Source organism: Trachypithecus francoisi, unplaced genomic scaffold, assembly GCF_009764315.1.
Source record: "Trachypithecus francoisi isolate TF-2019V2 unplaced genomic scaffold, Tfra_2.0 Lachesis_group2, whole genome shotgun sequence".
Lineage (NCBI taxonomy): Eukaryota > Metazoa > Chordata > Mammalia > Primates > Cercopithecidae > Trachypithecus > Trachypithecus francoisi.
The window spans coordinates 153,075,145-153,093,195 of record NW_022681465.1 but is presented as its reverse complement, the minus strand read 5'-3'; the positions used below and the strand labels follow the sequence as shown (position 1 = coordinate 153,093,195).

General features: G+C 46.4%; 1 protein-coding gene across 1 annotated transcript in view; it reads right to left on the bottom strand.

Moving 5' to 3' along the window:
• Positions 1-15,374, bottom strand: part of SIL1 (SIL1 nucleotide exchange factor) — a 242,832-nt gene extending 227,458 nt beyond the window's left edge. The window contains exon 1 of the mRNA XM_033181075.1: positions 15,184-15,374. The gene's annotated coding sequence lies outside the window, so the exon portion shown is untranslated. The remainder of the gene's footprint in view (positions 1-15,183) is intronic.
• Positions 15,375-18,051: the final 2,677 nt, after the last annotated feature.

Sequence of the window (18,051 nt, the reverse complement as noted above, 5' to 3'; positions counted from 1 at the left end):
TCAATATTTTACCACCATAAAATGGGGATGTTGTGTGGCCAGGCACAGTGGCTCATCCTTGTAATCCCAGCACTTTGGGAGGTCAAGGTAGAAGGATTGCTTGAGGCCAGGAGTTCAAGACCAGCCTCAGAAACACAGCAAAACCCCATCTCTAAAAAAAAAAAAAATTTTTTTCTTAATTAGCCGGGCATGGTGGCACATGCCTATAGTCCCAGCTCAGGAGGCTGAGGTGGGAGGATACCTTGAACCCAAGATTTTGAGGCTGCAGTGAGCTACGATCACACCACTGTTACTCCAGCCTGGGTGCAAATGAGACATTGTCTCTAAAAAAGCTACAACTAAAAAATAAATAAATGGGGATGTCATAAGAATCAGATTGAAAACAGTAAAATTTGAAAACAGTAAAACATTGGACATACTTTAGGTCTGATTGTTATTCCAAAGACCCCTGCATGAGAAACCCTAGGACATTTCTAGGGAGCAGAGAGGCAAAGCTGTCACCTCTCAGAGACAGTCTACAGCGACTGGGTCCTGTTGTTTACAGAGAAATCCATACGTCAGGAGTAAAGTGAGGACAGAGTAAAATTTGAAGAGAAGACCACACGTGGGTCTGCTCAGCTACATTTAAAAAATAATAATACAGCAGGTCTCCAAATAATATTGCTTCCATCAACATCAATTCCTTATAACATTGATGAGAAAAAAATAATTGGCTCCCAGCCAGGGCCACTGTTTGTGTGGAGTCTGCTCATTCTCCCCATGTGTGTGTGGGTTTTCTCCAAGTCCTCAGTCTCCTTCCACATCCCAAAGACATGCCTGTTAGGTTCATTGGTGTGTGTAAGGGGTCCAGTCTGTATGAGTATCAGGGTGTGTGAGTGTACCCTGAAATGGAACGGTGTCCTGTCCAAGGCTGGTTCCTGCCTAGCGCCCTGAGCTGCCGCGATGGGCTCTGGCCACCCGACAACACCCTGAACTAATCGGGTAGTAATTATCTCACTTGTTTTTATTAATCCTTCTTAAAGGTATGTATAGCTCACATGTATCTCAATTTTTAATATTAGAAGTGTTTTGGTCTTTATTTAGAAGTTTGGTCATGTTTCTGTAACAAGAAATACTCTGTAGGAACATAACTCTTGTTTATACCAATTAGCCTATAGTAAAATTGGTTTTGTATACATTTCACTTAAAGTCACAGTTTCCAAGAACTTATGACCAATGTCAAGTGAGGACTCACTGTATATGCATGTGTTTCAAATTTGAAAAGGCACAGAAAAACATACAGTGAAAAGTAAGCCTCCCTCCTCCCCCATTCTCTAGTTACCCAGGGCCTCTCACTAGAGACAAACTGCACTGCTTTCAGTTTCTCATGTATTCTTCCCGAGATATTCCAGGCAGCTAATTTCTATTAGAGATGGGGATATCGTTTGTGGCAACACTCTCAGACCTAGAAGGTGATGCCAGGCAAGTAAGCACTGCTGGGGCACTTAGGGACTATGAAAAAAATGAGACAGCCAGAGGATAAGATATTACCTTACAAAAGGTTCCATGGAGATGCAGACTTCCTTCTGGCTATTATACTGTTTTGCCCCTTGGCTGACCACATTTAAGCAGTGATTCTGTACAATGTATTTCCCTTTCAGTTGTGTTTGTTCACCCAGAGCTCTTTCTCAGAGATGTCATTAACAGAAGTGGCCTCTGGGACCTCATGCTGCACCAGCCTGACCACCAGGCCCTTCAAAGTAGCCAGAAGCAGGAACAACCATCAAACCTGCCTCAGTGGAAGCTGAGCAAAAGGGCAAAAAGTGCAAAAGTTCTTGCGTCACCACCTTTCTAGAGACAAAAGTTGCTTTTCATAGCCCAGTGAAATCAGAATGTAAGGGAGGATAAAGCCCAGACCACAGATGTTCTACAGGGCTGAACCCAAGAGACTAAGTCACCACCCACAGAAAATCATAGGACACTTTTACCCAAAGACAGACTTTCACCAAACACCCTCAAAAGTTTTCAAGCTATGTCCTCCCCTCCCCCACCTTTATTATTTTACAAGGAATTTAAATGTGTGAAAACTCCAGCCTCTACCCAAAGGATACAGATGGGTAGCCTATAGGTCAAATCTAGACCACCAATATGCTTTGGTAGTCCCCAGAGATTCTGAATATCTGGCTTCCCATATGACATGAGGCGGCCATACTCACTAGAGCCATACTCACCCATGACAACAGGCTGAGATGCAGCCACCCCTCATGGAGCACATAAGCACTTTGACACAGGCCCACCATTCTCTGTTGACTCTCTGTTCCCAACTTGGCCCTAAAAACATGAGTTGGAGACTCCCAGCCAGTGAGTAATGTAGGAGGCTAAACCGGCAAGTACATCAGTTGACCAAATAGGAGGATTCTTAAATTCACAAACATTTATTGAACACTCTTTTTTTTTTTTTTTTTGAGACGGAGTCTTGCTCTGTCACCCGGGCTGGAGTGCAGTGGCCGGATCTCAGCTCACTGCAAGCTCCACCTCCCAGGTTTATGCCATTCTCCTGCCTCAGCCTCCCGAGTAGCTGGGACTACAGGCGCCCGCCACCTCGCCCAGTTAGTTTTTTGTGTTTTTTAGTAGAGACGGGGTTTCACCGTGTTAGCCAGGATGGTCTCGATCTTCTGACCTCGTGATCTGCCCCTCTCGGCCTCCCAAAGTGCTGGGATTACAGGCTTGAGCCACCGCGCCCGGCCCTCTATTGAACACTCTCTATGTGCCAGGACTGTGCTGGAGATTGGATGCATGAAGAGGAATGACAGATGCAGTGTCTGCCCTCTAGGAAGTTCTAATCCAATTGAGTGTATAAAGTTTACTCTAAGGAATTCAATGCTTCAAAAACAAAGGGTTCTGGGGATGGAGTATGGGAACTCACTGTGGCTGGGAATCAAGAAATGCTTCAGGGAAGTAGGATTTCAACAGGATTATTATCATTTCTTAAGTTTTCATGTAAACATCCATTCAACAACCATTTATGGTATCCATATTACACTCAGCATTATGCTAAGAGACACATAATAAACCACAACCCATATCCTCGAGAAGCTCATATAATAAGAGACAAACATTGTACCATAATAAAGTGTGTCGAATTCTATAATAAAGGTGTTGCAATGGGGATACAGAGGACACATCAGGTAAGGTTCACTGAAGGCGGCAGCTCTGCAGCATAAAGTAGGGAACTGGGCAGGCGCAGTAGCTCACGCCTGTAATCCCAGCACTTTGGGATGCTGAGGCAGGAGGATCATGAGGTCAGGAGCTTGAGATCAGCCTGGCCAACATGGTGAAACCCCGTCTCTACTAAAATTACAAATATTAGCCAGCTGTGGTAGCGTGTGCCTGTAGTCCCAGCTACTTGGGAGGCTGAGGCAGGAGTATCACTGGAACCCAGGAGGCAGAGGTTGCAGTGAGCCAAGATGGCGCCACTCCACTCCAGCCTGGGCAACAGAGCAAGACTCCATTTCAAAAAAAAAAAAAAGGTAGGAAATGAAGGAGAGAGTACCTGGGCAAAACAACTGGCAGAGACACAAACATGAGGCATACTCGGAGGACAACGTGTTCATAAGGAGCAAGGGGTACACGTGGGTGATGGTACGGGACATATTAACTAAAGTGGTAGGATGGGTATACACTGCAATGGGCTTGGAACACCAAGACAACTTGACATATTTGGAATTTATTCAGCAGCTAGTGGGTACCATTGAAGGCTTCTGATATGGTTTGAATTTGTGTCCCCACCCAAATCTCACGTCAAATTTTAATCCCCAATATTGGAGAAGGGGTCTACTGGGAGGTGACTAAATCATAGGGGCAGATTTCCCCCTCGTTGTTTTCACAAAAGTGAGTTCTCACAGGATCTGGCTGTTTAAAAATGTGCAGCACCACCCCCTTGCTCTCTTCCTCCTGCTCCAGACATGTAAGATGTGCCAGCTTCCCCTTCGCCTTCCGCCATGATGGTAAGTTTCCCGAGGCCTTCCTAGAAGCAGAAACCTGTACAGCCTGCAGAACCATGAGCTAATTAAACCTCTTTTCTTTATAAATTACCCATTCTCAGGTATTTCTTTATAACAGTACGAGAACAGACTAATATAGCTTCCAAGCATAAGTATTCTCTGATAAGCACAATATATAAGAAGACCCAAAGTGGCAGTGGTATATAGTGTCCTGGAGGAAGCAGAAGCAGGAAATAGGAAGCAAAAGCTTCTGTAATAATTTAGGAGCACAGTCACAGGAAACCGGGGAAGCAACAAGACTAGGTAAAAAAGATACTGCAGAGGCTCGCTAAAAAGACAATGGCATTTTCTTGAATGTACTAATTCCTATTGTTTACCAATTCAGACTGGTCTTCCCTCTAAATAGTGAGTTTTTTACCTTGTTTCATACAGAGAAGTAAGGCATGGTCTATAGTCATAGTGCTTGGATTTTTTTAAAAACTCAGTTTGAGATCAAAATAATGGGATTGGCTCCAGGGGCTTTTTCCTCACTCCCTGCTACATGGAGCCAGTTGTACATCTCAAAGGGAGAGAGAGAGTCAACTTGAGCACAAAATCTGGGTCAGTGTATTTGACTGTGCCTCCGTGACTTTGCACAAGGACCAGAAATGAGCATACAAATCAGAGGAAAGCAGAGACAAAAGTCAACATTCCCTTGATGAGCTAATTGCTTCATGTCTGGCTGAAGAGCAGAAAGTAAGAGATAAGGAGAACACACTACCGAAGGGACTAGGCAGGCTCTGGACTAGCCAGCCCTACCCCAATAAAATCCCCATGTCAGACACTGCCCAGGAAACAAGGCCTGCTGGCTTGAGAACCTGATGAGAGAGAACCTGAGAAAGATGAGCACTAAGCTGAGTAAGGAAGGAGATGGCAGAGAAGCAGCAAAGTTCCTTGCTACTCGCAACTTTTAGTTAGTCAGCATGAACTACCTATAACTATTGATATAAATTATAATACCAACCAACTAAGATGACAATGAGGTGATGGTTAAGATAAAACTTGCTTGGTCAGCATAACCTATCCTCAAACCTAGATGTGGCTCAGAAACTGGAAACTACTGTTGTCAATAATGATGACAACACAGAGCATTTACATCAGGGGTCCCAAACCCCCCATACTGGTCTGTAGCCTGGTTAGGAACCCATCCAAGAAGGTGAGCAGTGAGTGAGGGAGCAAAGCTTCATCTGTATTTACAGCTGCTCCCCATCGCTTGCATTACCACCTGAGTGCCGGCTCCTGTCAGATCAGCGGCAGCATTAGATTCTCATAGGAGCACAAACCCTATTGTGAACCGCACATGCAAGGGATCTAGGTTGAACACTCCTTATGAGAATCTAATTCCTGATGATCTGTCACTGTCTCTCCATCACCCCCAGATGGTACCATCTAGTTGCAGGACAATAAGCTCAGGGCTCCCACTAGGTCTACATTACGAAGAGTTGTATATTTCATTACATATTATAATACAATAATAATAGAAATAGGCTGGGCATCACGCTTGTAATCCCAGCACTTTGGGAGACTGAGGTGGGTGGATCATCTGAGGTCAGGAGTTCAAGACCAGCCTGGTCAACATGGTGAAACCTCATCTCTACTAAAAAGACAAAAATTAGCAGGTGTGGTGGCGCACATCTGTAATCTCAGCTACTCAGGAAGCTGAGGCAGGAGAATTGCTTGAACCTGGGAGGCAGAGGTTGCAGTGAGCCGAGATTGTGCCACTGCACTCCAGCCTGGGTGATGGAGTGAGACCCTGTCTCAAAAAAATAATAATAAAGTACACAATAAATATAATGCACTTGAATCATCCCCAAACCATCCCCCACATCCCCCAGTCCATGGAAAAATAGTCTTCCACGAAACTAGTCCCTGGTGCCAAAACGGTTGGGGACTGCTATTTTACATCGTGCCAGACGAAGCACTTACCATATATAGTCTCTCAATTCTTAAGATAGCTATAAAAATACATATTACTATTCCCATTCAACAGATCATAAAACTAAGGCTTAGAGAAAGTAAGTAACTTACAATCTGACAACTAATAAGTAGATATCAGAATGTAAATCCAAGTGAGTCTGACTCCAAAGTGTGTTTAAACCACTCTGACATACACTCATTCCTTCTCTCTTTCTCTTAGAGATGTACTGAAGGTTTGTTTGGCTCACCGGATAAGGTCCACTGTTACATCTGGCCTCATTCTCTACAGAAAACACACAGGTCTGGCCCCTGAGCACTATTTGTTTCTAATCCGGGGGAAGACTTCAAATTCATTTCCTCTGAGATAAGAGCAAGAGAAAACACATTTCAACATGAGTAGGAGGAAAAACAGCATGACAGCAAAATCCTCAACCGTGAGGGTATAAGATCATGTACAAGGCAGTAAGTGGAGACAGGGCCTCCTCTTTCCCGGGAGACTTTTAACTGCTAAAGCATCCTGCATCTTTTTTTTTTTTTTTTTTTTGAGACGGAGTCTTGCTCTGTCGCCCGGGCTGGAGTGCAGTGGCCGGATCTCAGCTCACTGCAAGCTCTGCCTCCTGGGTTTACGCCATTCTCCTGCCTCAGCCTCCCGAGTAGCTGGGACTACAGGCACCCACTACCTCGCCTGGCTAGTTTTTTGTATTTTTAGTAGAGACGGGGTTTCACCGTGTTAGCCAGGATGGTCTCGATCTCCTGACCTCGTGATCCGCCCGTCTCCGCCTCCCAAAGTGCTGGGATTACAGGCTTGAGCCACCGCGCCCGGCCAGCATCCTGCATCTTTAAAATGCTTTAAACAATTCTATCAACTTCTATGGCCACCCTTTGTAAGACCCCTACCTTGTGTCCCAGCTTTAACACTAGAGTCCCACTATTATGTGGGTAGCCTAAAAAAGATCCTATGATTAGGTGGCCCACTTCACTTCTCTGGGGCTCAGTTTTTGTCATCAGAAAAATAAAAACCTATCAAATGCAAAATGGAGGCACTGGACAGTAACAGAACTATACGTGTATCTCCTGATTCTTCACTCATCCACAGTACCACAAACAGCCAGCCCTGATGTTGGCAAGGAAATAAAGATCTCTAGAATATCTTCCAGCCCAAAGCACCATCATTTTAGACTTTAGCAGCTGGGTCCAAGGATGGAGACTTAACTTCAAGAATATAGTCAAACCCAACTCCCCATCAGTACGAGATGGGATGTGGGGAAAAACAAGAAGCAACCTTAGGCCGGACGCAGTGGCTCACACCTGTAATCCCAGCACTTTGGGAGGCCAGGGCGAGCAGATTACCTGATGTCAGGAGTTTGAGACCAGCCTGGCCAACATGGCAAAATCCCATCTCTACTACAAATACAAAAATTAGCCAGCCACGGTGGCAAGCACCTGTAATCCCAGCTGCTCAGGATGCTGAGGCACAAGAATCACTTGAACCTGGGAGGCGGAGGTTGCAGTGAGCCGAGATCACACCTGGGCAACAGTGAGACTGTCTCAACGGTGGGAGGGGGGAAGAAGCAACCTTAAATACTTACTAGCTGGCCCCTTCAGCTTCCAATACCCACTATCCACAGCACTCAAAGCATGACCAATCAATGTTGTCTGCATCGATTGTCCTACTTTATGTCGATTGTCCTACTTTATGTTATTCCACTGGGCTGAAGCCTGCACGTTCTAGAGTTTGGTCAGATGGCTGCTGTTCCCTTGGGAGCATCACAGAAATGAGACTATCCCCAGAGGTAAAGAAATGTCCATTTAAAAGTCCACTGGTACAGCTGAGCATGGTGGCTCACATCTGTCATCTCAGTGCTCTAGAAGGCCAAGGTAGGGCATCACTTGAGGCCAGGAATTTAAGATCAGCCTGGGCAATGTTGCAAGCAAGACCCTCTCTCTTAAAAAAAAAAAAAAAAAAAAAAAAAAATTAAATTAGCCAGGCATAGTGGTGCACACCCATGGTTCTAGCTACTTGGGAGGCTAAAGTGGGAGGATCACTTGAGCCCAGGAGTTGGAGGTTGCAATGAGCTATGATTACACCACTACACTCCAGCCTGGATAACAGAGTGAGACCCTCTTAAAAAGGGCCAGGCACAGTGGTTACGCCTGTAATCCCAGCACTTTGGGAGGCCGAGGCAGGCAGATCACGAGGTCAGTAGTTCGAGACCAGCCTGGCCAACATGGTGAAATCCCATCTCTACTAAAAATACAAAAATTAGCCAGGTATGGTGGCAGGCGCCTCTAGTCTCAGCTACTTGGGAAGTTGAGGCAGGAGAATCACTTGAACCTGGGAGGTGGAGGTTGCAGTGAGCCGAGATCACGCCACTGCACTCCAGCCTGAGCAACAGAGCAAGACACTCTCAAAAAAAAAAATCCACTGGTGAGTGAGGCATGGTAGTACATGCATGCAATCCCAGCTACTCGGGAAGCTAAGGTGGAAGGATTGCTTGAGGCCAGGACTTCAAGACCAGCCTGGGTAACACAGCAAGATCCCATCTCAAAAAAAAAAAAAAAAAAAAAGTCCACTGGCATCAGCTTTCCTCACCAGAACTTTAGGATGTATCTCAGATTCTTCTTCTAGTTGCTAGATCCCTTTCTCATCACAAGACTGAAGGAGCAAACTACTTGCAGAGAGGGAAGTAGCTAGCTGTGGAGATCAGTTCACTGACTACTTTGACATTCTTCTGCCAGTGATGATAAGTGGTAACTAAAAGGAATGATCAAGAACTTCCTCAGTGACAACATGGCCTGTGAGTAGACCTCCGAAATATACCCCTCCCCATTTCTCTGTAGGTGTGAAATGTGACAAGGGCCAAATATCAGACCCTTCCCAAAGGTTCCAATGTCCAGGCTGGGGATACCTGGGCCAACACAGCAGGCCCAGCTGTGAAGATGGAAGGCCCAGGAGGCACCAGAGAAGCAGATGGTAAATGGACCACCTCAAAATCCAGAGACTCAAAGAAAATTAAAACAATAAAGAATAAACTTGGCCAGGTGTGGTGGCTCACACCTATAATCCCAGTATTTTGGGAGGCTGAGGTAGGAGAAATGCTTGAGCCCAGGAGTTCAAGACCAGCCTGAGGTGGTGAGACTGTCTCTACATAAAAAAAAAAAAATTAGCCAGGTGCAGTGGCACATGCCTGTAAGTACCAGCTACTCAGGAGGCTGAGGCAGGAGAATCACTTGAACCCAGGAGGCAGAAGTTGCAGTGAGCCAGGACAGAAGGATATCCAAATGTGGAACTTTTAGTGCCAAAAGCAGGAAGTCCAGGGCAAACCAGGACAAGTTAGTTACCCTACCCATGACCATTGCACTCTAGCCTGGGCAACAAGAGCAAAACTCAGTCTCAAAAAAAACAAACAGGCCGGGCGCGGTGGCTCAAGCCTGTAATCCCAGCACTTTGGGAGGCCGAGACGGGCGGATCACGAGGACAGGAGATCGAGACCATCCTGGCTAACACGGTGAAACCCCGTCTCTACTAAAAATACAAAAACTAGCCGGGCGAGGTGGCGGGCGCCTGTAGTCCCAGCTACTCGGGAGGCTGAGGCAGGAGAATGGCGTAAACCCGGGAGGCGGAGCTTGCAGTGAGCTGAGATCCGGCCACTGCACTCCAGCCTGGGCGACAGAGCGAGACTCCGTCTCAACAAAAAAAAAAAAAAAAAACAAACAAACAAAAAGAAAAAGCTTGTGGTACCAGTTGTTTCTTCTCGATAAAAAACAGGTCTTGGCCGGGCGCGGTGGCTCAAGCCTGTAATCCCAGCACTTTGGGAGGCCGAGACGGGCGGATCATGAGGTCAGGAGATCGAGACCCTCCTGGCTAATACAGTGAAACCCCGTCTCTACTAAAAATACAAAAACTAGCCGGGCGAGGTGGCGGGCGCCTGTAGTCCCAGCTACTCGGGAGGCTGAGGCAGGAGAATGGCGTAACCCGGGAGGCGGAGCTTGCAGTGAGCTGAGATCCGGCCACTGCACTCCAGCCTGGGCGACAGAGCAAGACTCCGCCTCAAAAAAAAAAAAAAAAAAAAAAAAAAAAAAAAACAGGTCTTGATGACTATATTATAGAAAGAGTATCAGATAAGACCATGCATTCTCAATGAGTGCAATATTACCCTCAAAAGGGGTGAAAATTGATTCTTGGGGAAAAAATATTAGATATTACAATGGTTTGTGGCCATCGAAAGGGCCACAATACAAAAAGAGATACACAATACATCTGTGGTATTAAAATTCCATTGGGGGTGGCTGGATACCATGGCTCACGCCTGTAATCCCAGCACTTTGGGAGATTGAGGTGGGCAGATCACTTGAGGCCAGGAGTTCAAGAACAGCCTGGCCGACACGGCAAAACCCCATCTCTACTAAAAACACAAAAATTAGTTGGGCATGGTGGTGGGCACCTACAATCCCAGCTACTCAGGAGGCTGAAGCACAAGAATCACTTGAACCCAGGAGGCAGAGGCTACAGTGAGCAGAGATCATGCCACGGCACTCCAGCCTAGGTGACAGAGTGAGACTCCCTCTCAAAAAAAAAAAAAAAAAAGGCCGGGCGCGGTGGCTCAAGCCTGTAATCCCAGCACTTTGGGAGGCCGAGACGGGCGGATCACGAGGTCAGGAGATCGAGACCATCCTGGCGAACACGGTGAAACCCCGTCTCTACTAAAAAATACAAAAAAAACTAGCCGGGCGAGGTGGCGGGCGCCTGTAGTCCCAGCTACTCAGGAGGCTGAGGCAGGAGAATGGCGTAAACCCAGGAGGCGGAGCTTGCAGTGAGCTGCGATCCCGCCACTGCACTCCAGCCTGGGCGACAGAGCGAGACTCTGTCTCAAACAAAAACAAAAACAAAAAAAAAAAATTCCATTGGGGAGTAGACAATTGGGGGGGAAAAGTCTCAAAATATGATAATGAACAGAAGGTTGAAAATTAAATAAATAAACCCAAAGGGTTGAGTCTTAGATGAACCCTAAGGACAGCGTGTTCATTCATTTGTATAATGGTCATGGGTAGGGTAACTAACTTGTCCTGGTTTGCCCTGGAATTTCCTGCTTTTGGCACTAAAAGTCCCATATTTGGATATCCCTCTGTCCTGGGCAAACTGGGATGGTGGTCCAACTTTCTCATGAAAGAGATCAATGAAGGCATTCCCATTTCACAAATGAGGTGACACCAAGAAACACAGTAGTTGTCATGGATTCACAGTACTTTAGCAGCATTCCTGAGGCAAGGCTGGCTCCTTCCATCTGTCTAGTCCTATGCTGACAACTCTCTGCCGCTGACTTCCACTTTGGCAGAGAATGTTACTCATGAATTGATTATGCCACTTCCTTCTCAATACCAAAGCCAAGGGCAGTATTAGGAGGATGAGGGCAGACATGGCCAGCCAGCACAACCACACCCTTGTCTTACAGCTGCCTGGTGGAACCTGAAGGAACTACAAGTCTGGGCTGAACATAGTTTTGTTGCTACTGGATTCTGGGTAGAAATTTGCAAAAGTAAGAATGCCAGGTATAAAATCCTCACAAGCTAGGAAAATTCCATGAGGTTCTCCACATGTGTCTGAGCAGCCCAAATCTTTTACAAGGTTTTTGTCCCAAAGATGAACTCCGTTATTGCTTATGCTAGGAATCAGGGGTTACCCAAAGCTTCACTCTGAATGGCAACGAGCTATTCTCCTACTCCCCTACTCAGCAGTGAAATCTTTGGTGAAAGTAAAGGAAGAAAAGTAAAGGGCAGGCTAGTCGCTCTTTAGACTATGTATAATTAAAATGCAAGGCTTTCTGCTGTAGAAGACTAAGGTTTGCAGTTTAAGGCTGACTCAGTAAAGGATCAAGTATTCATCCTTGCTCAGAAAGAGAGAAGATTAGCTCCACAGGATGGGTCTCCAAATTGACACCAAATCCAGGAGTTAGAGATGGCTGTGCTACAGAGCATGATCCAAGCACCATCTGGAGCCCCCAGAGAAAAATCCCTAGGAATAGTGACCAAGGGACTAGCATTGTTAAGAGCGTTCAGATTAGCTCTCCTGAAAAGAGGCTTACTCCAAGAGACTGGCTGACAGCCTCTGCAGCAGAACTTCACTTAGGAAAGGATAGAAAATGAATGAAGAAAGACGGGGAGAGGCTGAGCAGGTCAGAGTATGAATCCACAAACATGTGAAAAAGAATATCCACCTCTTTCGAAAAAGGTACAACTTCCTTTTAGAGACTTTTTTTTTTTTTTTTTTTTTTTGAGACAGAGTCTCTCGCTCTGTCACCCAGGCTGGAGTGCAATGGCACAATGATCTCGGCCCACTGCAACCTCTACCTCCCGGGTTCAAGTGATTCTCCTACCTCAGCCTCCCGAGTAGCTGGGATTACAGGCATGCGCCACCAAGCCCGGCTAATTTTGTATTTTTAGTAGAGACGGGGTTTCTCTCCATGGTGGTCAGGCTGGTCTTGAACTCCCAACCTCAAGTGATCCATCCACCTTGGCCTCCCAAAGTGCTGGGATTACAGGCGTGAGCCACCGTGCCCAGCCAGAGACTGTCACGTTCTTTTGAATATTCTCATTAACAGCAAATCTTCAATCTTTGAGGGTGAAAACATTTATTGCATTCCTATGTCCCAAGAGCTTTCATGGCTAATTACCTCATTTAACCACCCTTCAAAGTATTATTCCCACTTTTATGTAGTGGTACATTGAGCCCCAGAGGTGAAGTAACTTATCCAAGGTTATGTGGCTAATAAGTGGTAGACTCAGAATTAAAACTCATGTTCACCAAAAATCTGTTATTTCCACTTCAAAAGAACCGTTAACTCATCTGAAGACAAGTCAGGTGACAAGGTTGCTTACCCATGCCATTCGGGGTTAAATATATATAGGCTGTATGCAGTGGTTCACGCCTGTAATCTCAACATTTTAGGAGCCCAAGACAGGAGAATTGCTTAAGGCCAGGAATTCGAAAACAGCCTGGACAACACAGCGAGACCCTGTCTCTACAAAAATTAAAATTACAAAATTAGCTGGGCCTAGTGGTGCACCCTTATAGTCCCAACTACTCAGGAGGCTTTGGTGAGAGTATTACTTAAGCCCAGGAGTTCAAGCTTGCAGTGAGCTATGATTATGCCTCCACACTCCAGCCTGAGCCACAGTGTGAAACCCCATCTCCAAAAAAAAAAAAAAAAAAAAATACAGTATGACTCAATATATTAAAGGAACTGATCTCTCACATGGCTCAAAAAGGTCTCTGAAAACAATTCCAGAGGTGGATTTTCAAAACTGCCTTGGACAACAGCCAAATCACTTAGGGGATGCCACCCTCAACTCCCACCACCTACACCTGCACACACCACTCTAAAGGAGAACATTCATTAGTGGATTAAGTTTCCACGTGTGTTATTTTAAAATCCATTTTGTTACCTTTCGGTTTCACTTAATTAGCCTTTTCTCCTGCCAATGAAACACACCAGGGCTCACAGTTGGCCTCAGTAGAGAATACCTGGCCTTCAGAAAACAGCAGGGAAGTAGTAAGTGGGAATCAAAGTACTAGGCAATTTTTCATTCCTGGACTTCCACATCCCTAGTAACATTTCCATCACCTGTAAAGTGGGAGCAGAAAGTCTCTTCTATTGCCAATTTCATTAAAATAGCACATGTATTCAAGAGCAGATTAAATTCACTAAACATCTGAAAGACAGGTGAAATAAATCTGGTGTGGTAACACCATCTTAACCCGAGGGCCATGTTCTCAACTAAAACCACAGACCAAGTTCTGACCCATGTTGTACAAATATCAATTCCAATATCGTTACACTCTGGCTCCCATCAAAATCCTACCTAATCCCCAAATCTGGCTATACTTTTATCAGAAAAGAAAAAAACTTGGGTGGGGTGAGAGCTGAAAAGACACACACGTAACAAAGTATCTTTCACAATGTCAAAAAAAAAAACCTGTTTATAGGCCAGGCAAGGTGGCTCATGCCTGTAATCCCAACACTTTGGGAGGCCGAGGCGGACAGATCACCTGAGTTCGGGAGTTCAAGACCAGCCTGATCAACATGGAGAAACCCCGTCTCTATTAAAAATAGAAAATTAGCTGGGCATGGTGGCGCATGACTGTAATCCCAGCTACTCGGGAGGCTGAGGCAGGAGAATCGCTTGAACCTGGGAGGCGGAGGTTGCGGTGAGTCCAGATGGTGCCATTACACTCCAGCCTGGGAAACAAGAGCCAAACTCTGCCTCAAAAAAAAATAAAAAAACTATTTATAGACATATCAGTTTCGTCTCTTAGCAAATATGTAAGTTTTATTCTCCTCCTGTCTACTTAGTTTGGGTTAACTTAACCCCCTCCCCATCTCTCAGAGCAGTTTTGTGTTTTTATTTAGGTTTACTGGGGTGGGAAAGCCAGCTGAAGCCAGGCATTTAAAAATATTAGAAAACTGATCTTACATATATCGGTAGTCAAATATTTTTAAAAGATATCAAATGGCATTCTAATTCCTAAGGTGCAAAGAAAGCCCCAGCCTCACAGGTGTTAGCATTTCCTGATTCCTGGCTTTTCCCACTCAGAGCCCCATTCCAGGGGTTCATATGTCAAGTCATTCTCTCCTGACTTCTGAAGCAGGGATTTTCAAAGCCAGGATTCCGGGACTACCTGAATGAGAACCCCCTGGGGTACAGCTGCCCACGCACCACCTTATCCGAAATCCCAGGGGATGGAGTTCAAGGCTTATGCACAAACCCCCCAGACGATCTGAGAGGTAACACTAACCAAAGTCTGTAACCTCTAAAGGCAAATTTTCTAGGACAAAGAAAAACAAGCAGTAAGAGAGTGACAATAATTCCACATGGGAAGAGGCACACGGGTCAACACCCAAGCCACCCCTTCGGACAGACATGGAAACTTAGGCCGGAAGAATCAAACAGACAAAGGCACTAAAAACAGGTGTGGAGCCAAAGCCAATATCGAATTTCCACGGCCTCCTCTCCTGCCAATGAAGAGGTGAATGGAGACATTCTGAGTGGGAAAGGTAAGAAAGGTGGGCCTTCGGCAGGGTGCCCCGAGCCCACTTGGACGTCCCGCTTTAGAGACACTAGTGAGGATGTGTGGGTCCCGAGAACACTGCTGCGAAGGCGCCGAGGCCGCCGGCAGGAGGAGGCCCAGGAAGCGCCCTGAACCCCCAGCCCAGCTCCAGGGCCGGGCGGCCCTCACCGCCCCTACCTTCGGCTTCCGGCAGCCGAGTGGCAGACACAACCCCCACAATTCCAGGCGGCCGCAGCGGCGACCAGCTCCCCCTGCGCAAACGCGGCGGCGACCGTCTGAGCCCGTGAGCTGGCAGCTGTTACGCCGCTCGCGGCCTCGCCCAATCGCGGGCCGACAGAACAGCGCGCGGCACCCCCGACCACGCACCGAGGTGGGAGCACCGCCCCTAGCACCGCCCTCTGCAGACTCTGCACGAGCTGCCCCAGTGCCCCTTGGCTGGTAGAGGGCTGAAGAGGTTCGTGCACACCTGCTTCTGCTTCCAGGCTGAAACTGCGAAGTTTCCTCGCTAATTTTCGAATAGTGTAATTTCTTTCTAGCGGAAGGACCCTCAGAAAGCAATCAGAGGGGTGCGGTGTAAAAATAAATCAAGTTCTTGTGACTCAGTTTGGGACATAAGCCGAGATTCTCCAGAAATAAAATTTCTCGCAAATTCATGCAAAATACGACACCTGTAAGTCACTCGCTTTATATACTTGTGCAAATTTTTTTACAAGGACCAATAATTTAAAAAATAACATCAGGTGACCAGGCGCAGTGGCTCACACCTGTCATCCCAGCACTTTGGGAGGCCCAGGCGGGCGGATCACTTGAGGCCAGGAGTTCAAGACCAGCCTGGCCAACATGGTGAAACCCCCGTCTCTACTAAATATACAAAAATTAGCCAGGCGTGGTGGCGGGCGCCTGTAATTCCCGCTAGTTGGGAGGCTGAGGCAGGAGAATCGCTTGAACCCACGAGGCAGAGGTTGCAGTGAGCTGAAATCATGCCACTGCACTCCAGCCTGGGTGACAGAGTGAAACTCTGTCTCAAAATTTAGTAAAATAAAGGTCACTTGCAATTCTGATTTTTTTTTAAGATGGCGTCTCACTGTGTCCCCCAGGCTGGAATGCAGTGGCACAACCTTGGCTCATGGCAGCCTTGACCTCCCAGGCTCAAGGGATCCTCCCCCTCAGCCTCCAGTAGCTGGGACCACAGGAGCGTGCCACTGTTGCTAGGCTTTTTTTTTTTTTTTAATGGATAGGGTCTCACTATGTTGCCCAGGCTGGTGTCAGTGCAGTTCTAATTCTGCTGTACCTGTGAATATAATATTTTCTGTGCCAGGTGCTGCATACATATTTTATTTATTTATAATGTCCTCTGAGCAGAATGGTCATCCCCTTTTTATAAATGGGGAAGCTAAGGCTCAAAGAGGCTAAAGGAGTTACACAAAGTCATATAGTCAGGAAGTGATAGAACTGGGAGTTAAAGCTAGATTTAGGTGCCTCCAAAGTCCTGTTCTCTTTCCACTGTTCCACCTTTAGACCTTGCCCTTTCCTAGACATGCTTAACCTGATGAATAAAATGACTGCCCCCTCCTCCCCTCAGAGCCCCCACACAGTGATTCCTGGTCATTCATGAGTGGAGAAAACAATAATCCAGACAGTGACCTCCCCAAAGGGCAAGTATTCCCCAATAGCAAACAACCTATCTCTGGACTTCCTTTCCCTTTTCCATGTACTCTGGGAGCTTCTACCACTCAATTTACCTTCTTGATTATGTTTACTTCAAGCAGATGGGAAACTGACTTCACAGCCACTGAGCAAACCTTGGTTACTAGTATGGGAAAGGAGAACAAGCCCCTGGGCAGTAGTTCAGTGAATAGTGCCAACTTATGAGAAAGGTCTAGATAAAACACCTGGGGCCTGATTTGGAAAGAGAACAGCTCACTTTTCCCCTGGAACACCCGCGAGACCAGTGAGAAGAACTGGGCCTAAGAATAATTCTAGTTATGTCACTGCCTAGTACCATGAGTACAGATAATAAATGTTCAACAAATATCTCACGAGTGATAAATTACAGAATGAACATATAAATTATAATAGAGACTGGCACAAGTTATAAAAAAGATATTAATAAAGTGCTACAAGAGTAAGAGCCTTAAAAATAGAATAAGCTCAAATCTTCTAATAGCATGAATAAATGAATGCTTGAGCCAAGAGAAGAGGCCAGCTGAACACAGCTGCCAGCGCTCAAAGTGGGGCCTTTCTCCTTGGGACAGATCTAACCAGCTCAGGTATGTAGTAGGAAAGGGATAGTCTGTCTCCCACTGCCACCCCAGGCCCGGTCTCCAAACCTTGAAAAGCCCTGCCATGGTCTGAATGTTGGTGTCTCCCCTAAATTCATGCATTGGAACCTCATATCCAATGTGATAGTGTTAAAAGGTGGCCAGGTTGGGCTGGGCGCAGTGGCTCACGCCTGTAATCCCAGCACTTTGGTAGGCTGAGGCAGGCGGATCACAAGGTCAAGAGATCGAGACCATCTTAGCCAACTTGGTGAAACCCCGTCTCTACTAAAAATACAAAAATTAGCAGGGCATGGTGGTGCACACCTGTAGTCCCAGCTCTCAGGAGGCTGAGGCAGGAGAATCGCTTGAACCCAGCAGGTGGAGGTTGCAGTGAGCCAAGATCACACCACTGCACTCCAGCCTGGCAACAGAGCAAAACTCCATCTCAAAAAAAAAAAACAGGTCAGGTTGAAGGGAGCTGCCTTGCCCCTTCTGCCATGGAGGGACACAGTGATCTTCCCTTCCACCATGCGAAGCAAGGCACCATCTTTGAAATAGAGAGCAAGCCCTCACCAGCCCCTAAATCTGTTGGCACCTTGATCTTGGATTTCCCAGTCTCTAGAACAGTGAGCAGTAAATTTCTATTTGTAAATTACCCAGCCTAAGGTGTTTGTTATGGTAGTCCCAACAGACAAAGCCATACCCTGACCCTGACAGAACTACCTTCTCAGAGGAACTTGCTCTGAAATCAAGCCTCTTGAGCTGCTGAAGCCAGTGTGCAGGG